This window comes from Maniola jurtina, chromosome 4 (assembly GCF_905333055.1).
Source record: "Maniola jurtina chromosome 4, ilManJurt1.1, whole genome shotgun sequence".
Classification (NCBI taxonomy): Eukaryota; Metazoa; Arthropoda; class Insecta; order Lepidoptera; family Nymphalidae; genus Maniola; species Maniola jurtina.
The window spans coordinates 9427922-9448391 of NC_060032.1; the positions used below are offsets into that span (position 1 = coordinate 9427922).

General features: G+C 34.6%; 1 protein-coding gene across 1 annotated transcript in view; it reads right to left on the bottom strand.

Moving 5' to 3' along the window:
- Nucleotides 1–18423, bottom strand: part of LOC123864524 (mucin-5AC) — an 81042-nt gene extending 62619 nt beyond the window's left edge. The window contains exon 1 of the mRNA XM_045905004.1: nucleotides 18098–18423. The gene's annotated coding sequence lies outside the window, so the exon portion shown is untranslated. The remainder of the gene's footprint in view (nucleotides 1–18097) is intronic.
- Nucleotides 18424–20470: the final 2047 nt, after the last annotated feature.

Here is a 20470-nt window from a genome sequence, read left to right on the forward strand (position 1 = left end):
CGAAGTCGCGGGTATCAGCTAGTATTTATATATAAGACAGCAATATAATACCGAAATATCGGTAATGCGGACCCAAACCTTTTTTTTTATAGAATAGGGCGGAAGATATAAGGAGTACCGCATATTAGGAGATAACATTAGCCTGGGTCTGACACGTTTTTCTTCCAACTCGCCTGTCTATCTATATTTTTGTCGTTATCTTTAATCTCATTACGTAGGGTCGGCTCTTCTCGTCTCTAACCGCCAAGGCGATCTGTCTTGTGTTGTCAGCGATTTAACTGGGTACATTTCTGATTTTAGGCAAGAGGGAAGACCGAGAGTACACGGTAAAACCCAAGTGGAATCAGTACAATACTAAGCCTCGCCTTATCTTCTTAAGTCTAGACGCGCATGAAGCTCTTGAAATCTCAAAGAACTGAAGAAGCGAACCTACTTTGAACTAAGTAACTTTTTTTAAGTAATGTCTTCACTAGCTTCTCCTTTCAGCAAAGGTTGCCTGATAGAGATCGCTCTAAGCAATAAGGCTGCCTTTGCAGACAATTTTTTTTCTGTTTTCTTCCTTTTGTGTTGTGTTCCTTTTCATGTTATTGTGTGCAATAAAGATTTCATATATCTATCTATCTCTTTTATTCTTGTTACATTAAAGCGTAGGGTGTAAAATAAGCATCCTGAATTAGCAAGCTGAAGTGGCTGTGGGTGGGCAGGCCATGTCTGTCACAGAAGTGATGGTTGCTGGTGCAGACGTGTTTTGGCGTGCAGAACGCGATCAACAAAACCTTCATCTCACTAAACTGATGACCTTAAGAAGATCGGTAAGTGGGTGGATGAGGAGGCGAAGGATCGAGTGTGGCGCTCTCGGGAAGGCCTATGTCCAACAGTGGGCGTAAACAGGATGATCGATTGAAACAATATAGCTATTTTCGGGACACCCTGACTCTAAAACATAAAAATTCTCTTCTAGTCGCAAAGTTATGTCTTTGTTCGCTCAGTTATTCCTTTTTGGTTTCACTTCAGCCAGGTATAAAAGAATGAGCATCGCAAAGAAACACTCGTACATACACGTAAGAATAGACGGCATCGTTTTGAACTCGAGCATCACTCGATATTCACAATTCAAATGCATATTGTGAGGGATTCCGTTTGTGAACTCTAAAGCCTTTATGCTCACTTTGTGTTTGTAAAATAATGTTTCAAGAAGTAAACAAGGGGAAATACGACTAGATAGATATATAGGAATATATTAAGCTTTTTGAAAAGTATAGATATCAAAAAGTTTTCCTATATTTTAATAATTATGTAGTTCCGTTTGTTCGTTACCTTCTCAAAGCTAATGCGACTTTGATATTGGCATAGTAACATATTCTGTTAAGGAGACGGAGATTGTTTTCTTTTTACAGCGGGAAAATGTTTCAGTTTCAAAGGGAAACAGAAATTACATTTCCACGCGAACGAAGTCACAGGAAACAATTTAGTTATGATCATCACATAATGTGATCGTTACCTATCATTATTGGTATTATCTAAGATTTTATGAATTACTATCTTTTTTATTTTTTTAAATCAGAACCCTTCCTTTTGGCTTTGCCGCAGTCGGGTAATAATAATATGCTAATGAAAATTCATTTGGTTTTCCAAGTTTTTAATACATAATGTGATAAAAAACCTACTTCATCTTAAAATATGAGTATATATCTGCTTAAAGATGAAGAATGTCGATATACTAGCTTATACCCGCTATTTCGTCCGCGTGGACTACACAAAATTCTGACCCTTAATTTACCCCTTAGATCTTGTATTTTCAAAAATCCTTTCTTAGCGGTTGTCTATGTCTTAATGGCTATCTCCAATAGTTTGAGCTACGCGTTGATAGATCAGTCAGTCAGTTAGTCAGTTTTACCTTTTTTCTATCTTTTATTTACAGGCATTTCCCTTTACATATATAAAGGTTTCAATCTTATATGTAAAAAAGAGTTACTATTGCGAAGGTAGGCAGGTCTAATGCACCTTTTTATCAGTTTCAATTCAACATTCTTGCATTAAAATGCTACTTAATTGCACAAAAAAACTTTTATCCGTTCTATCTGCTCGTTAAACTAAGCCAGTTTGTAAATAATTTAACAATTTATCTATTATTTTATTTGGTATTACATTGTTTCGCCTAATTCGTAATAATTATGCAATTTGTAATGTAATGACCTACCGAGTGCCGACTGCCGTTTCAACATACCTATTTCCCGCTATTGTTAAATCGCAGCGGCCAATTCTTATAGCTTACTTGTTTTAATTTCACATTCTAGTAGTTATGCGCATACACATGTCCCTAACAATAGTTATTGTGTACGAGTAATTGTTTTTTTTTGGCATTTTAGTTTGAATTAATCTTACGCAATGGCAAATTATTATTATTTATACCTGAAGACAAAAGCGCAGTGTGGCGCGAAAGTCTTACTATACGAACTGCACGATCCGTACCAATATTTCAAATGCAAGAGTGTGTCTTTTTAACCCCCGACCCAAAAAGAGGGGTGTTGTAAGTTTGACGTATGTATCTGTGTATCTGTCTATGGCATCGTAGCTCCCAAACTAATGAACCGATTTTAATTTAGTTTTTTTTGTTTGAAAGGTGGCTTGATCGAGAGTGTTCTTAGCTATATAATAATCGAAGAAAATCGGTTCAGCCGTTTGAAAGTTATCAGCTCTTTTCTAGTTACCGTAACCTTCACTTGTCGTGGGTTTTATAAATTTTTAATTTACACTTGTATAAAACATTCTTTGAGCAATAAGGATTCTTTATTTAAATAAGTAGGTACGACACAGTTTTCTAGAATCTACACTTTTATAAACTTGTGACATCGTAACAATTATAGTTGATTTAATATTTTAGTATTGAAATTGGTTGTATTTGATCACATCATTCCATAGCTCACATTCCAATAGATGAAACGCTAACATTCCGAACACATAGACAAGCTACAAACCAGCTTTATACGTGTCGAAGTCTTATATCGTCAAATAATGCTAACTTCCTTACCTACAAATTATGCTAGAAATGTAGGTATTTAAGTGTTCTTAATTCGTAATGTTATAATTTTAAAATGAAATGTAGTGTTTCAAAAAAGCCAATGCAATATGTGGCCTGATACAAACAAAGGGATGTGTCATGTAGCTACTGCATAATACATTTATCTCTAGACTACCAGGCTTCTAGGTATGCCACGGTTATTTATTACTAACAATACCTACTAACATTTTAGTTATAAAAATTGTTTATTATTGAGTAAATGTAATGTAAAATGTATATTATTAAGTAGACCAACTAAATGAGACAATAAATGTTCATATATGAATTGAATTTTTTCGTTTGAATTTTTGCTAGTTCCAGTAGTGAATCGTGGCATTGCGGAGTTTAGCGACAGTGAAAAATAATATGAAATAACTGCATTCCAAGCGCTGCGATGTGCTCGCTGAAAGCCTGAGACATTTTAAAACTCTTCACGTCCCAACAGAATGCAAGGTCGTGCCTTCGCAATTGTAGAATTTTTATTATCAATATAAGAAACTAAAGCTGTGCTAGTTTTTTTTACGGCCCAAGAGTCTGTAGCAACTTTTGAGGAGAGTTTTATAAAACCTGGAAATTGATATAGAGACAATTTTAATGTTTAAACTATAATGAGGGATTTCCATTTTAAGTATACCGTGATCCAGGCAAGCCGAGCTAATTATAGTGTCCTGTCCAACGACGGATGATGTTGTCTTAGCATAAAAAAACGCTGAGGGTAGAATCCTTCCATTGTCACGATTGAAATTTGGGTAGCGGCTAATTTCGATCGCTTCCCGTATCTTTCGCGATACTAGAAACTTTTCCCGGGATAATGCGGAAACCTTTTTAAACCGTATATAGTCGTATCCGGATTGTGGATATGTTCCGCTATTGCTGACGCACTGGTGTCCACATTTTTAACATACATTCTATACTTAAAATGTTATAGAGCCTTATTCTACGTCGTCCTATTAGTGCAAACTAGAACTGGCAGCTGGTCCGTATCCGTGGTCGAGCCAAGTATTTCATCATCTGCCCTTGTAACAAACAACATCTCATATACGACATGAAACAGGTGCTGTGAATTTCAATTTGTATGAGCTACTTTTTTGTCATTTATTCGTCCACACCTGTCATCTATTACGTCCCTGAAGAATCACCTACCTTTTTATTTATTTATATTCACTGAAAAACTTTACTATTTTACCTATATATTCCAGAATGTACCTATCGTTTGGACTATTTTTCATCAGCTCCATACATACTCGTAACACCTCAAACTTGCAGTTTTTATCTTGGAACTATCTTATCTTAGTTTTAACTTTTATCTTCTTTATATTGGAACCCTCGTAGCTTTAGTTTTAAGTTACGCAATTAATTATCACCAGTATATCGTACAAATTTAACAATTTCGCCCACCAAAAGGAGTACAATTGTACCTAAGTACTTTGAATAAATTATTTTGACTTTGACTTTATCCACTGTTGTATGGCTTGTACGAATTTTTTATATGTAAGTATTTTCGTGGACACTCGGGCCACGAGGTTAGTTCTTATTATAGTTGTATGTCTCTCCAGTGCGGTATAATGGTCACATTCCACAGATGCCATCGTGAGCTATTCGGCCGGACCGCTGACCGCATGCGCCATTTTATAAAATATCGCGCGTCCAAACTCTACCGTCCTTACAAACGTAATTAAATGTTATTTCATGAAACTTAAATTCTAGTATACGGGACACAACATTCCAGCATTTCAGAATGTCCGGGAAGCCGTATATTGTAGACCCTCCGTCGTCGGTATTTTATAAAAACTTGCTTCATTGCATAGTACTTTCTTACGTATAAAATACGATTTACGTCACATACGTACGTACGTAATTGTATATCACATAAATATTGAGATACTAGCCGATGCCCGCTACTTCGCCCGCGTGGATTTAGGTTTTTCGAAATCCCATGAGAACTCTTTGATATTCCGGGATAAAAGTAGCCTATGTGCTAGTCCAGGATATTATCTATCTCCATTCCAAATTTCAGCCAAATCCTAGTTTTTGCGTGAAGGAGTAACAAACATACACACACACATACACACAAACTTTCGCCTTTATAATATTAGTGTGAAGTGTGATAAATAATTTGACCAGATTACAGTCTGTACTAGATGTTCACATACTATCTGCGTTCTACTACCTTATAGCCCGAAATCCTATAAGAAATTTTGAGGAAATGCTTGGTAAAGCTGAAACGTGTGTCGTAAGCTTTCCTGCATTACTTATAATATATGTGTATAGTAAAATAAGCTAAACCTGCCAGTCGGATTGCCATGAATTCACGTCGAAATTGCCAACGTGTTCTCATGGATTATCATTCTGCAAAATTAAATATTAGTTTCCATTGCGCAAATGTCTAGTACTAGACCAGACCAGACCAGACCAGTAGTAAGTAACGTTATAGTAAGTCATTAATAATAATAATTATTTTTTATGTTAAGAAAAATACCACATTTTCTCTGAATATATTATACTTGAATCTTGTATGCTCAATACGGAGAATTGGATGGAAAAGCTAATGTATTACGTTATACACAGAGTATGTACATCTCGAAGATCAATCACGTAGGTATGCCTATGGTAGTTAATTAACTTAATGTAGGTACCTACTACCTACCTATATCTACTGCTGTACTGTTTGTTAGGCATTCGATTCATATTGCTGATATATTTGCTTTGACTGTTTGCTAACAAAAAGCATTTTTTTTTTCATCACACATCACTGAAATATAGTCTCAATTTTTACCAAAGACAAATTAGGGCTAGTTTTTTTCTGTTTTAACTTAAAATATCACTGGAAATAATTATTATCACCATAACAAACTAAAACTATTTCACTGGTAAAATAAACCTTCTACTAAGGCCAAGCAAAATAAATCAACAGGAAGACCATTTTACTAAAATAATACAGACACCAGAATATAAATAATAATACTAATTTGATGATAATGATCACTGATTTCGGGGAAAGTGAACGGACCGGTTAGGTTAGAAAGCAATTGTTCGTCATCTATTGATATTTATATTCGAAACCTGTGAAAACTGCCACTTTCTCACAAGCTACGTTTCGCCGAGAGGTTTTTATAGCATCATCGACATTCTATTAAAAACTGTAGATAGGTACGATATTGTTTTTCAAGCTGAATATTGCTTTTTTTTTAAATGGCTATAAAGGTAGACTTCATCATAGCCTAAAATTATTTTGTGATTTGTTTGTCTATGTTAATATAATCGTACAATGCCGCAAGTTCTGTAAGACCGACCAGCAAGAGGAGGTCAGAGGTCACGTCAGCGCTGACACACCGCCTGCTGACACCATTCAAATTTCTTCGATGCGCTCGATGCGGCCGTCTTTTGCAGCAGTGTGTGATCTTCTTAAAACATCAGTCGTAGCTTGTTGACTCGTATTGATAAAGCTCGTGCCGTCATACCTAACTATCTGCCTCGTCATTGTGTGGTCACTAATAAAGGGACTACTAATAGATTTAAGCAGAATGAGATCATAATCAAGAACAAACCTGCCAATGAAAAAGAAATCCAATTAATTGAGTATAATTAAAATTATTGAGTATGTTGAATCCGTTTAAATTATATTAATTGGAAATTAAATAACGTACCTACTTCTGTATTTTTATTTCTTATCGATTCGTGATAAATGAACAGCGTAGAATGATTTCATAGTGACTGGTTTTACAGGCAACGTTGACCCAAGTCGGCGTAACCTCGAGGTGACCTTTGGGTGTATAGTTTAATATTTACAGCTGACCTTTTCCGTGCTCCGTAAAGCCTATTAATTTGATTTTGTTTTAACAATGAGTTGAAGATATTTAAGTACATTGGGTTTCTAATAGAAGCGATAATTTTCTTTAAAGTAAGGCTGCGTTTATCATCTACTATTTGGTGCGATTGCATCTAAGCGCGTGCCTATATATCTAAAAAAAATAAACTAAACAAACTAAGTCGCGGGCATCATCTAGTACAAAAATATTTACCACCATACCTTTAAAAATTCTACTTCCGCCACAAATATTGCTCCGTCTTTTCACATTTCCCCTTTTACGTAAAGCGAGAAGTCATAAAGGAAATATTTAAAACTCTTCTCAAACTTGTATGTTACGACGTGTGTATGTATTTGGATGATGAAAACGTCGACTGTAAGGCAAAGTTGCGAAGTTCAATTTACGCAAATTCCATTTCAACATTACCCCAGATCATGTTTGGGGCGTGTCAAGAACAAAACAAAAAGAATGAAGGCATTTTTCGAGGGGTAAAAACGCTTGCGAACAAACTGCGCGAATTTGCTGACACTTTTGTTTTGTCGACGAATTTGTACTGTGGAAACGCGATATGAGGGTGTAAATGTACCTTCGAATAACGATCGCGATCGCCTTCAAAGAAAGGGCAATAGTGGTTACGAGTTGTCACCCTTTTGGGAATCAGTAGCTTCGTTTTCTAGTGGACTTTAAAAGAAAGCCGTGAAGTGTCGTGGGTGATCCCACAGAAGTACTCTGTACACAAAAAAGTAATCTGCCTCCTTCACTTGTATGGCCAATAATATACGCGCTGCCCAGCCAATGAGGTTTGCCGCGTTCGTCCGTTCGTTTCAATTTTTTTCTCAAACGTCCTTTATGATTTATGACTCTTCGTTTCCAAAGTCAATTTCATTTGAGCTGCCTAAGTAGGTACCTACACAGTAAAATATATCTAATAATCACACTATATTATAATCACTTTTGTTTTGGTTAATCAATTAAAGGAAGTGTAATAAACCGTATATTACTACTAAGTACTAAGTACATATATCTAAAGCAAAACTTTAAAAGCAAAATTTAATAAAACGCAACGACAACGACCTCAAACAATTTCATTTCAAAAATAATGCCTTTATTTGATACGAAGTTTTCAAAACACATCCAAGCTTAGCCTACGCGATGCAGCGGATTTGGCTTGGTTTCAAGGCTTCCTGCCAAGGTTCAAAGACATGGTAAGAGTTTTTGTCCCGCCTATAATGCTATCATTCTTCTTGAGATAAGGCAATAAACGCCACTTGAACGCAAAGCTCATTTATTTAGGAAAACACTGCAGTGGACTCCTTTTTAATTCCCCCGCCGTGGATTCTTTTGCATTTCATTATGTAGAGTCTTTGTATTGAGGGGGGCTCTCTCCAATAAATCTTGGCACATTTAAATACTCAATGACTTGCTGTTTTTTCTCCGAAATAAAAAGATTTTCTTTTTATTTGAATCGGAACTTGATAGACGTAGGTATAATTAAAGAAAAATCGATCGACTCAATCTACACTATTAGAAACTTTTTGCGGTTTTATTTTTCAACTCATGTTTTCAAAGACCAGGTTTAATTTTACAGGCGGACGAATTCGTGTACTAAATAAATAATACTAAATAATAAAAATATAATATAATGTACATAAACCCAACTAAAAACAATTCTGTCATTTGTAAGTACCTACTTGTAAGTTAATACTATACTAATAGACATTATTTGCGTTCAACTGTGCGATGACTTCTTCATGGACCGTGGTATCACAACTCACAATAAAATTACGTATATTATAGGTGCCTACCTACTCTACTTAACTAACATTAGCCAAGCAACACCATTCTATAGTACTCTAGAAAGTTCATTCCATATTTGATATCATTGAAAAAGGTAGGTGCTACTACCAAGCAAGGCCACAGGACCATATAGTTCACGAGCCAGAAATAATTAATCATATTCCACGCACATCTCAGTCCTTCGGTCCTATTCACTCACAGAAAGTGGCTCACGTAACAAAGAACGGTAACCCAATACGTGACGAGAAATATGATGGATAATATTATATTATTCTTTATATTATTCTATCGTGGTATACCAATTTATTGTTTGATTGGTTTCGACGGGTTCCAAACTCCCAATGTACCTTATATTATTATATTATATGCGACTTCATAGTCCCGTATATATTCTAACTAGATGACGCCCACGACTTAGTTTTTGAAAACATCCCTTTGATTTCCCGGGATAAAAAGTAGTCTATGTTACTCTTCATGTTTAAAACTATATCCATTCAAGAAATCACGTCGATCGGTTGCTCCGTTGCGGCATGAGTGAAGGGCAAATCAACAAACAAACGCTTTCGCTTTAATAATATCAGTAGGGACTTGTAACTACAATTTTAGATAAGCTAAAAAATAGCGAACTCTAAAATATAATATCAACTCACCCTTGCATGAAGTGGTTATAACCTAGTGGTTAAGTCGACCTTCTATCCGAAAGGTGGGGGTTCGATCCCGGGCTTATGATCTTAGGATCTCGGTTATGTGCGTTCTAAGAAAGAAACCTGCATGCCTGCGAGTTCTCCATAATGTTTTTTAAGGTATGATAATTCTGTCAATCTGCACTGGGCCAGCATAACAGACTTTGGCCACCCTTTTCATTCTGAGTGCAGGACCTCAATAGTGAATCATGTTGTATTGTTGTGAATTGATCATGTTGTATAAAGAAGCCGTTACAAAAAGAGCGGCTGTGCGAAAAGGTAATTGATCACGATGATCCGGCTTGTTTTATACTCGTGCGTGTTTTTGGCTACACCTAATCCATCACTGTACTAGAGATATCTCTTAACGACTTCGATACAGTGGGAAATCTGACCTTCTGAGTTCTGGCAGAGATTTTACCGTGATTCAGCTTAAGGTATGGATAGGTAATTAACTTATCTTTGTTTCCTTAACATCATCATAATATAGAACAACAGTTATAGAATCTTCCACATCTAGTATAGGTACTTTAGAAATTTAAAATGCGAAAGTGAATCTATCTAGGTCTCGATGTCTGTCTGTCTGTTTCTTATCCTTTTGCAGCTCAACTTCTAAACCGATCTTGACGAAAATTGGAAGTTGGAGATATATTTCGTTTTGGAGACTAATTTAATCTCGAGAATACAAAGAATTCCTAAAATTTTATATTATATAGGTAGGGATAGGTATATCTACTTAACCAAGAAAGCTTACAGTCACTTAGCAGGCAATGGAGAGAACTTGGAATTTCTCAACATGATAAAATCAGAAATGAGGAGAATCATAGCTTAGCGGGTTTATCAAACGAGCCACAGGAAGCCGCTGGATTCAGGCGCTGCAAAACCCTAGCGTGTGGAAGTCCCTACAAGAGACCTACGAGTATGTCTGGCAGTTGGCATCTATCAGTCGACGATGATGATGATATGATATATCCACAATATACTCTTGGAATGACAAAATTGCCTTTAATGTTAGAAACGCATAAAAGTACCTACAGGTTACAATACTTGCAAAATTATTTACGCTTAAAAACATAAAACCTTGAACTAGATAAATAATTAGCGTGAAAAACTCAGTGGACTAGATAAGCATAAACAATTAAAATCAAAACATTTACATAACTAGAGTTCCGTGCCTCAAAAGGAAAAACGGAACCCTTATAGGATCACTTTGTTATCTGTCTGTCTGGTCTGTCTGTCCGTCCGTCTGTCCGTTTGTCCGTCTGTCCATCTGTCGTGTCTGTCAAGAAAACCCATAGGGTACTTTCCTTTAATCTAGAATCATAAAATTCGGCAAGTAGGTTGGTCTTACAGCACAAGTAAAGAAAAAAACCAAAAACCGTTAATTTGTGGTTACGTCACAAAAAAAATATTAAAATGTGTTTCAATTTTCAAAGACAAGTTTTATACCAAGAGGGGTATCATATGAAAGGGCTTTACTTGTACATTTTCAGCTGATTTTCATTTATCGTGCAAAGTGTAGGAAAAAAATATCCGAGTACGGAACCCTCGGTGCGCGAGTCTGACTCGCACTTGGCCAGTTTTTTGTCATAATTGGACTAATGTAGTCTAATTGTTAAAGAAATTAGGCATCTACCTAGTAAGTAGCCGTTCGCGTTGTGAAATTAAAGCTACAAAATTTTGTCCGAAAAAAATAACTGTAAATTAAAACTAAGTAAAATTATATTTTTCGAAAGTAATTTTGTTAGAAAGCTCGTGAAATTATCATGCATGCCGTGTACCTGATACAAACAGATAATACATAATAAAGAATTTTAATATTAATTTGCGACTTTTAAAGTCACTTATTATAAGTGGGTTCTCAAAAAGAGAAACGGAACCCTTATAGGGTCACTTTGTAGTCTGTCTGTCTGTCAAGAAAACCTATATCTCGTTGACCTATAAACCTGAAATTTGGCAGGTAGGTAGATCTTATAGCACAAGTAGAGGACCGTGAAGCACCGTGAATTTGTGATTACGTGACAAAAAAAAAAAAAATGTTTTCACGAAAAATTAATTTTATTAAGTCACATATAGGTGGCGCAGTCCGTCATTAACTTGCAGTTTTCTACATAATAGAGTTAGGTCTGTATAATTCTTGTGCGATGTAACGGAACCCTTTGTGTACGAGTCCGACTCGCACTTGACGGTTTTTTTGAGAATCATCAAATAATGAAACAAAAGCTACCAACTCTAGAATAATACTCTTTTGCCATAGTCTCTTTTTGGTATTGAGAGAAAATTAGTATATTGTGAGATATGACTTATAATATGACCTATCATAGTCTTTTGGTTTTACCAGTAACTTTGTATTTGAATATACTAAAATATAAGTAACTGTGAGATATCCTCAGATGCATCAATAGTTTCTTATTTTGTTTTGCGGTTTGTAACCACAATAGATATAAGTACTTACTTGAAACTTAAGAATAATACAACACAAGTACCTACCAAGGCTTTGACCTTAAAATTGTTAACGCCCTAAACACCTCTAGACGTCCTAGTTAATATTATAATAAGTACTTAGTTTACTTTCCATATAAAAATTTAGAAACTTCTTTGTTACCCACGCCTTTTTAGTTTTGAGCTCGTGATTTACAATTGACTTATTAAGGATTCAGATTCCAACTTAATACTAATACAATTCATAGTCAATTTCCAAAATTTTAACAAGAAATTATAATTGAAGTACCTATTTTGCATTTTGTATAAAGTAAAATAGACCCGCAAGCCTATGAAAATTATGTAAATGTTATTCCAAGTCATGAAAACTTCAAACTGATGCTAAGTGAAACTTAATACTAATTTTAGAATTAGGTACCTTCAATTAACTAGTTTATAGCTGAAATACGTTATTTTAACGAGCTACCAAATATGGCAGAGTCACTAACTGGACTCCCTGACTAGTATAATAGAGATAACTGACGTAATAAACCTTGATTGCTGTTCAAAATGTACCGTGTTCAAAATAAGTATTTTATATGTTTTTCTAAAAATTATATTTGAGAAACTTGTATCTACTTAAACTCATGAACTCATATAATTATTTCTCCTTAAAAAAGGTCCCTTCAAAAAGGAAAATAACCTGTATAATAAATCTTTGGATGAAGTTATCACAGAATTTGGAATTTCACGGGCGTTAATACATATTTTGTACACGTTCGAGACAGGTTGTTAATGTTCGAAGAGAGCTTGCGTAAGAATCGAAAACAGCGTGGATGGGAGGAGGCGGATACTGCGAGCGACCTCGAAAACGATCTCTGACTCATATACGACATTTGACTTCAAATAAAGTTTAGAACTTTACTGTTAACGTTCAGGCGACCTCTCTGACTCACTGATAAAAATACAAAACACAAAATTAATTACAACTTAAAATCATAAACAAGAATCAAAAGAGGTATGGCAAGAGTTACCTACATACATATCTGCGGATTTGAAGATTAACTTATATTCTCTTTTCTGATGCAAGAAGTAATTTCTGGTCTCAATTATTAATCATTATAATCTTCTAATAATCACTATAATCAATAAAATCTTCAATTATATGTATCATAGACACGTTTTTAATAAGCTTTATGTTTCCGAGCGTCAACGTGTGATTTTTTTTGTAAGGACCTCTACCTAGTACCTACTAAATTATAAAATTAGAATTTTATCACAAAACTTAGTCCATACCACTAAGTTTGATAGAATAAATATTGTGCTCTAAAGTCTATATTTAGCACGGTGAATACAAAAAATTGGTTGTCTGTAAAGTCGGTTTACTGACGATAGTTGAACGTGACAACAAAGGCCGATTGTGCTTCTTTATCGCTCGTTCCGCGCTCTCGCTTGCACTTCAAGCCTTACATGGAACGCCTCAGAGCGAGGTAACGCCGCATGAGTCATGTTTTTTCGTGCGTGCAGCCGGCTCTATCGAATTATAAGACGTTGTCACGTCAAAAATATTCTGTCTGTAGTACTCCATACACAGTCACTATATCTTTCTATCTACTTGGGCTACCGGCTATCTCATATCAAACCCGTTGCATTCTCCAATAGATAGACCGGACATGTTCTAGTTTACGGAAACTTTGCGAGTGCAATGTGTCCTGTTCAATGTACGCGAACTTTTAGCCAATAGGTAGACTAAATGTTACCTCAGTGTATTTATTACTACAGATACAATGTTGTAACTACCGCGTTACAGTTACCATAAAAACGAAAAAGATTATCCAAAGCTTAGGTAAGAAATGTTATTGAGAAAACAGAATCAAATTCTGTCGTAAGTAGTTCTTTTTTATTTATTTATAGCGCTTGACTACATCAGAACCATTTATCAGAACTGCTGGCTAGTCACGATACAGCCTAAGATGAAGCGCGCTTGTCTAGAAGATGCCTATTCATTCTTGACTCAAATGAAAGAAAAAATCAAAAAATTGAACCATTTTAAAAATTTAAACTGATAACAAAATCTCATAAATTAAGTTACGGCAATTCTACAGTACCTACTTAGATCGCGTAAAGTACTCTCTAAACACCATGTTTCAAATAAGTACCTAATACATTGTGCAATGAACCTAATAGCAGAAATAGTTTCATTAATTTTCCAGTGAATTTTGAATTTCCTTAAGAGAAAACAAAGCTTATATACAAGTTGGCCCTCTACAAAGAAACACTACGGCCCAGTCATTTAATCTTACAATTCTCGACGGAGCACTCGATGTCGCAAAGAATTCCATGGCGACTACGAAATGCAAATTGCCACGGCCGAGCCGGATCTTACTGCGAATGGGTTTTATTAACACTGGCGAGGCTTTGTTTGGTTTGATCTTGAGTTTGATATTAAAACAAAAGGCAGTTTTAGTATTTTGAACTTGAAAAGCTCATTTAACACGGAATATTATCCATGAAAAATAAATATTATCAATGCGAAGTGTGTCTGTCTGTCTGGTAGCTTTTCACGGTCCAACAGTTTAACCATTTTCACGTTTGGTACAAATATAGAAAGAAATTAACGAGTTCTCATGAAAAAAAAACTTAAGTCAAATGGATGACGTCACAGACATTACCTTCTTGGTTCAAAGCACGATAGCTTGTATCCTTTATAGAGCATAGAGCTACTTTTTATCCCGGAAAATCGAAGAGTTCCCTGCTATTCTTAAATAATCTAAATCCTCGAGGATTTAGTCGCGGGCATCATCTAGTTTCCAATATATGTATCAAAAGAAAAGTCAGTCTTATTCACTGACTCATCAACGCCCAGCCCAAACCCTTGGACATAGAAAGCTGAAATTTTGTACAGAGGTTTCCTTTATAATGTAGACAAAGAACAAGGCCAGGTTTTTCTTAGTTTCTTATTTTCAAGTTCTTTCTTGTTTTAATGAGGAGCTTTTAGAAATAGGATTATTTTATTCGCCCTGCGCACCTTGGAAAAACACTCACAAGTTTTTACTCAGTAGATACTCAATCAACCCTCATTGCAACACCAAATGCGACCAAGTAAAATTTTAATTCTTCATAATTACGAAAAATATACTTGACTACCTAAAAATTATTAACACCTACTTATTTACTTTAATACATAATTTGAATATCGTAATGAATAGTTTTATTCGAGTCAAGGCTTTACCTCAATAATAGGGTTCTGTAAAAACTCTAACAAAAACTTTAAACGTGACAACCTAAGCGAGTAACGTGAGAATCAATTAAAATCAAACATCACTGGAGTTTAGTCCTATAATTACAAAGTTGAAACGTACCTAGCTACTTAGTTTTATTGTATAACACTTTATACACAGTTTATGAGAATACTTAAATTGGAAATAAAATACTGCATAATTATAAAGGCGAAAGTTTGTATGTGTGTGTGTGTGTGTGTGTGTATGTTTGTTACTCCTTCACGCAAAAACCATTGGACGGATTTGGCTGAAATTCAGAATGGAGATAGATAATATCCTGGATTAGCACATAGGCTACTTTTTATCCCGGAAAATTAAAGAGTTCCCACGGGATTTCAAAAAACCTAAATTCACGCGGGTGAAGTCGCGGGCATCGGCTAGTACTGCATAATATTAACATTCGTACCTACCGGTTCCTCCTTACAAATCGGTAAAGCACTTGTTTATTTACCTGTTATTGATATAAATGAAAGCATTAATCGTAATTAAACTTATAATTACAAGCAAACGAGTTCAACTGGCCACTTGATCACGATACTCGATTGTTACGAAATGTTTACGAGGTGGTCGTGATTTTAAAAAATACAAAAATTCGTGCGGTTATGTAATTTGTGGAACGGACCGTTGTTACACAATGGCTTTCTTAGCATTTGTTGTGTGTACTTAGTTGTTAATTTTTTGTCAAACTCTAAAAGATACCTAGATTGTAAAATTAGTTAGAAACAAGGCATACTGATAGGTATTTGTGGGAGAGGAAAAATAAAGCTGGTAAAATATATTTATATCCACCTATAATTATAATATATATTGACAATAATACCTAAGTCATTCTTAAAACAGAATAAGCTGAGAATTATTTTAACGATCCTCTTAAATATATATTTATTTGTGTAGAATAAGTAGATATCTTAATTACAATATTTTTCAGAATATTTTCAAGTTCTTTTATATTTGAGAGAAGTCACCGATTTTATTATTGTTGACGCGATTACTTTGATGGCGAGATTTAGAAAAAGGTGTTTAAACTGAATGTGAGTTTTGTTTTTACGTACATTGTACATGTATTAGAGGCATAGGTAGTACTAGTAGTACTCAGAAGGTAATTTACACATTTATTAGAACCTGTTTGTTATCTTGTCCCATTGACATTTCGATAGGGGAAGTAGGGGATGATGGCACACTTTGTTATTTGTGGTATTTATAAAAATATTTTTAATAAAACTTGGTAATGCCCGTCGGTGGTAAATACCTACTTGCTGCGATCTATATATTTTACTCTTATCTACCATTATACCTACGGCGGTGAACCCCTTCGATAGCTCTCGTATAACCATATCTCTTATGGGAAAGAGAGAAATAGAAGATGGGAGTTTACGCGATAGAAAGAGAGACATATATTTAATTTTAGGCCGCTGAATGGCAATTTTATTGCGTCGTAACAAGAGTCGCTATGACTTTTTGAAGTAATTTTTCCGTAAGTATCTGAAAGGTTCTATTAAGTATTTTGTGAATATTACTAAAGGCTCTGTCATAAAATACAATATTTTTATATGTAGGTACATACATTTAAATATACACATGAAAATATTATCTATATTATTTATTGTTGCAGCTAATTTTTCCCAGGTATCTAAGAATGAATCTGATGCCGACTTTCGACTTGATAGAAATAACTTCCAATCGTTATCATTTAATGATCTCATTACATACGTAGTCCAAATAGCTCATTGTTGAGAATCTTTCTTTCTTTTTGATCTCTGTAACAAATTTCACAAAAGAAAAGTACCTATTTCCGCGCAAGTAAGTAATTAAGTTCGCTAAGGGTTCGAAGCGTCGTATTCGACAAAATTGCCCTTTGCTTTCATGTCCAGGGCCAAAGTAGGAGCATCTCAGTGTGTTTTATTACAGGCTTGGTAATGGTATGCTGGTGGGCTATTATTTATGCTTTAAGCAAATTAGCTGATACGGGATGCCCGCCATTTCGTCTGCGTGAATTTAGGTTATTAAAAATCCCGTGGGAACTCTGTGATTTTCCGGGATAAAAAGCAGCTTATGTCTCTCTCCAGGTTTTTAATATGTCCATGTTAAAAAATCACGTTGATGCGTTGCGCCGTTGCGTTATAATAGAGGGACAAACCAACAAACAAACATATTTTTGTATTTATATAGGGAATAATGAATAGGTAGTGATTGTAAGGGTGCTTGATTTTGTTTGATCCCTTGGTTAGGTACTTAAATTGTTTTCTTACTCTGGATTAAATGAAACTTCCATCGAAAAACGTTGTTTCTTTTAAATCGGAGAATAACTGAAAAAAATATAGGTACTGATCCACTGTTAAAATCATATTAGAATTATGAAGATTGGTACTACTGAAGCCTCCCAAAAAATGTCTTATAATATAAAAATCGGTCAATGAAAGTCTGAAATATAGGCACATGATATGAGCCTATATGTAGGTAGAGTAAGAAAATAGAAAAAAAACATGGTTGTGGATAGGTACATAAGCAGTGAAGAGCTGTAAAGAATAAAATATAATACTACTACCTAGGTATATATTTAGGTATGACACTTTGGAATGTCTTAATACATAAATCAATAAATAATATATAAAATATTTATTTTATTGATACATAAATGCAGAATTGTGCACAAAAATCAATTATTTATATTGTATGTAAGTACATATAACATATAGTAGGACTTATATTTTACTACTTCACGATTTTAGAATTTTTCTTATAATACAATATCACTGAAAAAGACACGGCTGATGATCTTCCTCGTGTTGTGCTTTTTATACAATTAAATTTTAAATGCGCCTCCCCCAAAGTTATACTAAGTCCTACCTACTTATACACGTTAATGTAGGTAAGTATAAGGTTACGCAAAGTAAGTACCTACCTACCTGATACATTACAAAAAGTAAATACTTACCTTATCACAATAACAGCTTATTTTTAAATCAAATAAATATTGATGAAGCAGTGGGTATTTAAAAAATAATGTAAACGTTATATTTTGAGCAAAATCTTACGAAAACTTACCAACAGCACCAGTGACAATCCAATCTGGGTGTAATAATACACAACAAAACCACAGACGGTCCGAGCACCAAGAAACAGGGTTAGGAAATTATATAAAATAAATTCACCAGGGTCAAACAAGTCGCACTAAAACAAACCGCGGACACCAAGCACTTAGATGAAAAATCAAAATCAGGACATCAACGTAAAGGGTTGCGACCTGCGATTACATACGTTTCATAATCGATGTATGAATGTTGTAATATTTACGTAATTTTTTCAGGCCGTCAGATGTTCGGAACGATGTAGTATGTCGTTAACCGAGTATACCAGTCTCGGTGAATGGTTGCTCCGCACTGCTGCCCGTAACGGCAAAAGGTCGTTCGTTACCCACATTCTCTTTCCGCGCAAGCCTCCCCAAGTAGAAACGAGACAGGCTGGATTTATATACAATTTACAGTGAGTTAAAACGAGATGGCAACCTCACAGCTTTGCAGAAAACCCGAAATCGAGACTTGATAGTTTCAACTTAAGACCATGCTTTGCTTAGTGAATTATTTGAAAGATATTTGTAATTTCACAATAGGTAATACATATGTGAGCTAACGGATATTATGTTGAAAAGTGTCAATTGTTTTATTTAACAATGGGTAAAAAGTGACAATGTGATCAGCAATTCACACGACCTTTTTTTCTTGATAATGAAATTATTCTACTCGTAAGTAATTTCAAGTGCAAAAAAGAATGAAACTTTACTTTTCATTACCACACTTACTCCTATTGTATGTAATACGTGGTCATTTACTTGTTTATATAAATTACTTACTCATGTCCCGGCATAGGTACTTGGAAATTCTTTAAAAATCACTCTCTTAGATATCTCCCTATTATAATATGTTGACAGTGCTATATTAGAAACCTTTCCCGCGAGTTCCAACAACAACGGTACAAAGTTTCAACTAAATCTGATGAATGGCATACTTGGATATGCATAGATAAGTGCGTGACAAAAAAGAATCCTTCAGTTTTACGTATAAAGTAGGTACCTAATAATAATTTACCATGTTATATGATATAGGCATCATCCCGATTGTAGATAATTGTGATATAATATATTATAATATATCAAGATAATGTAATTAAAAACTACTTTCTCCATTAATTTTTGTTTTTCCATTGCATAAGTATAAACTTATCATATAAGTAAAAAGAAAAGATCTGACTGTCTATCAACGCCCAGCTCAAACCCTTGGAACTAGAAAGCTGCATAGAGGTTCATTTTATAATACAGACAAGGAGAGGCAAGGCCAGGTTTTCCAAAATTTCTACAGGATAGGGAATAAAAGAGTTTTTAAATTTTCAGCGCAACCGCAGGCGATCGCTGTTATAATAGGTAATAAATACTCATATTATATTGTCTTTTATATACTTTTACCTTTTCATTTTTGTTACAGGTAATATACCTGACTCAAACATTTATAATTATTTTCCTTGCTTATTTCATGGGATCTAACTGGCAAAGTAGGGTCACTGTCTGTACAGCAGTGCGATTGTGTAAAACTTGACGATGAAAATGGTATTCATTTGATGGCTTAAACTATACGATTTCAGCTGTCAAACGGCAAATTCGAATTGTGTATGTTGTTCATAAATGGTTAGCGATTGGATGGTTATCATGGTTGATCATAATGGTTATTTTAGACGATGAGTGAATGATTTGATACCATTTGACAGCTAATTCGAATTGTCTAACTTTTTTGAGCCATCGCTTATGTCAAATGATTGCGATGACTCGCGGGCCATGATTATCGTTGATCATTTAGACCATTTTAGATAGTTTAGTAGTTTATTTACGTATTAAATTGATTTAAATATAATTTTCTTACTTTTGTAAGCTAATTCCAGGAAGTTATGATTTTAGCAGTCTATGTACCTAGGTGTTTACGTATTTAAGCAAGTATGTCCCGGTGTATGGTGCCTAAAACTACTTAGCCAACTAGTTAAGAGTTTTATTTACTTAATTGCTGTTTTAGTTAGTTTTCTGTTTCATTATAGTTTAAATTACCTTGTGAATATATTATAGTGACGATGTTTTTTTCAATTAAATCTATTCATTTCATACATGGAAAGTTTTGTTTAATTTATAGGTCTTCCCTAGGTAGCCCTATATTTCAATAGGTACCTACTATAGGATAATGTAAGATATATTATACCTATAACGTAAGATAACTATGACAATTAGTGGGGTATCTTAAGAAAGGGTTTACCTACCTGTACGTATCATTCTAAAACAGATTTTTATTTCTTTTTATGCATGGTAGTTTATGATTTATCGTGCAAAATGTCAATAAAATAGCCAAGTACCTATATGGAACCCTCGGTGCGCGAGTCTGA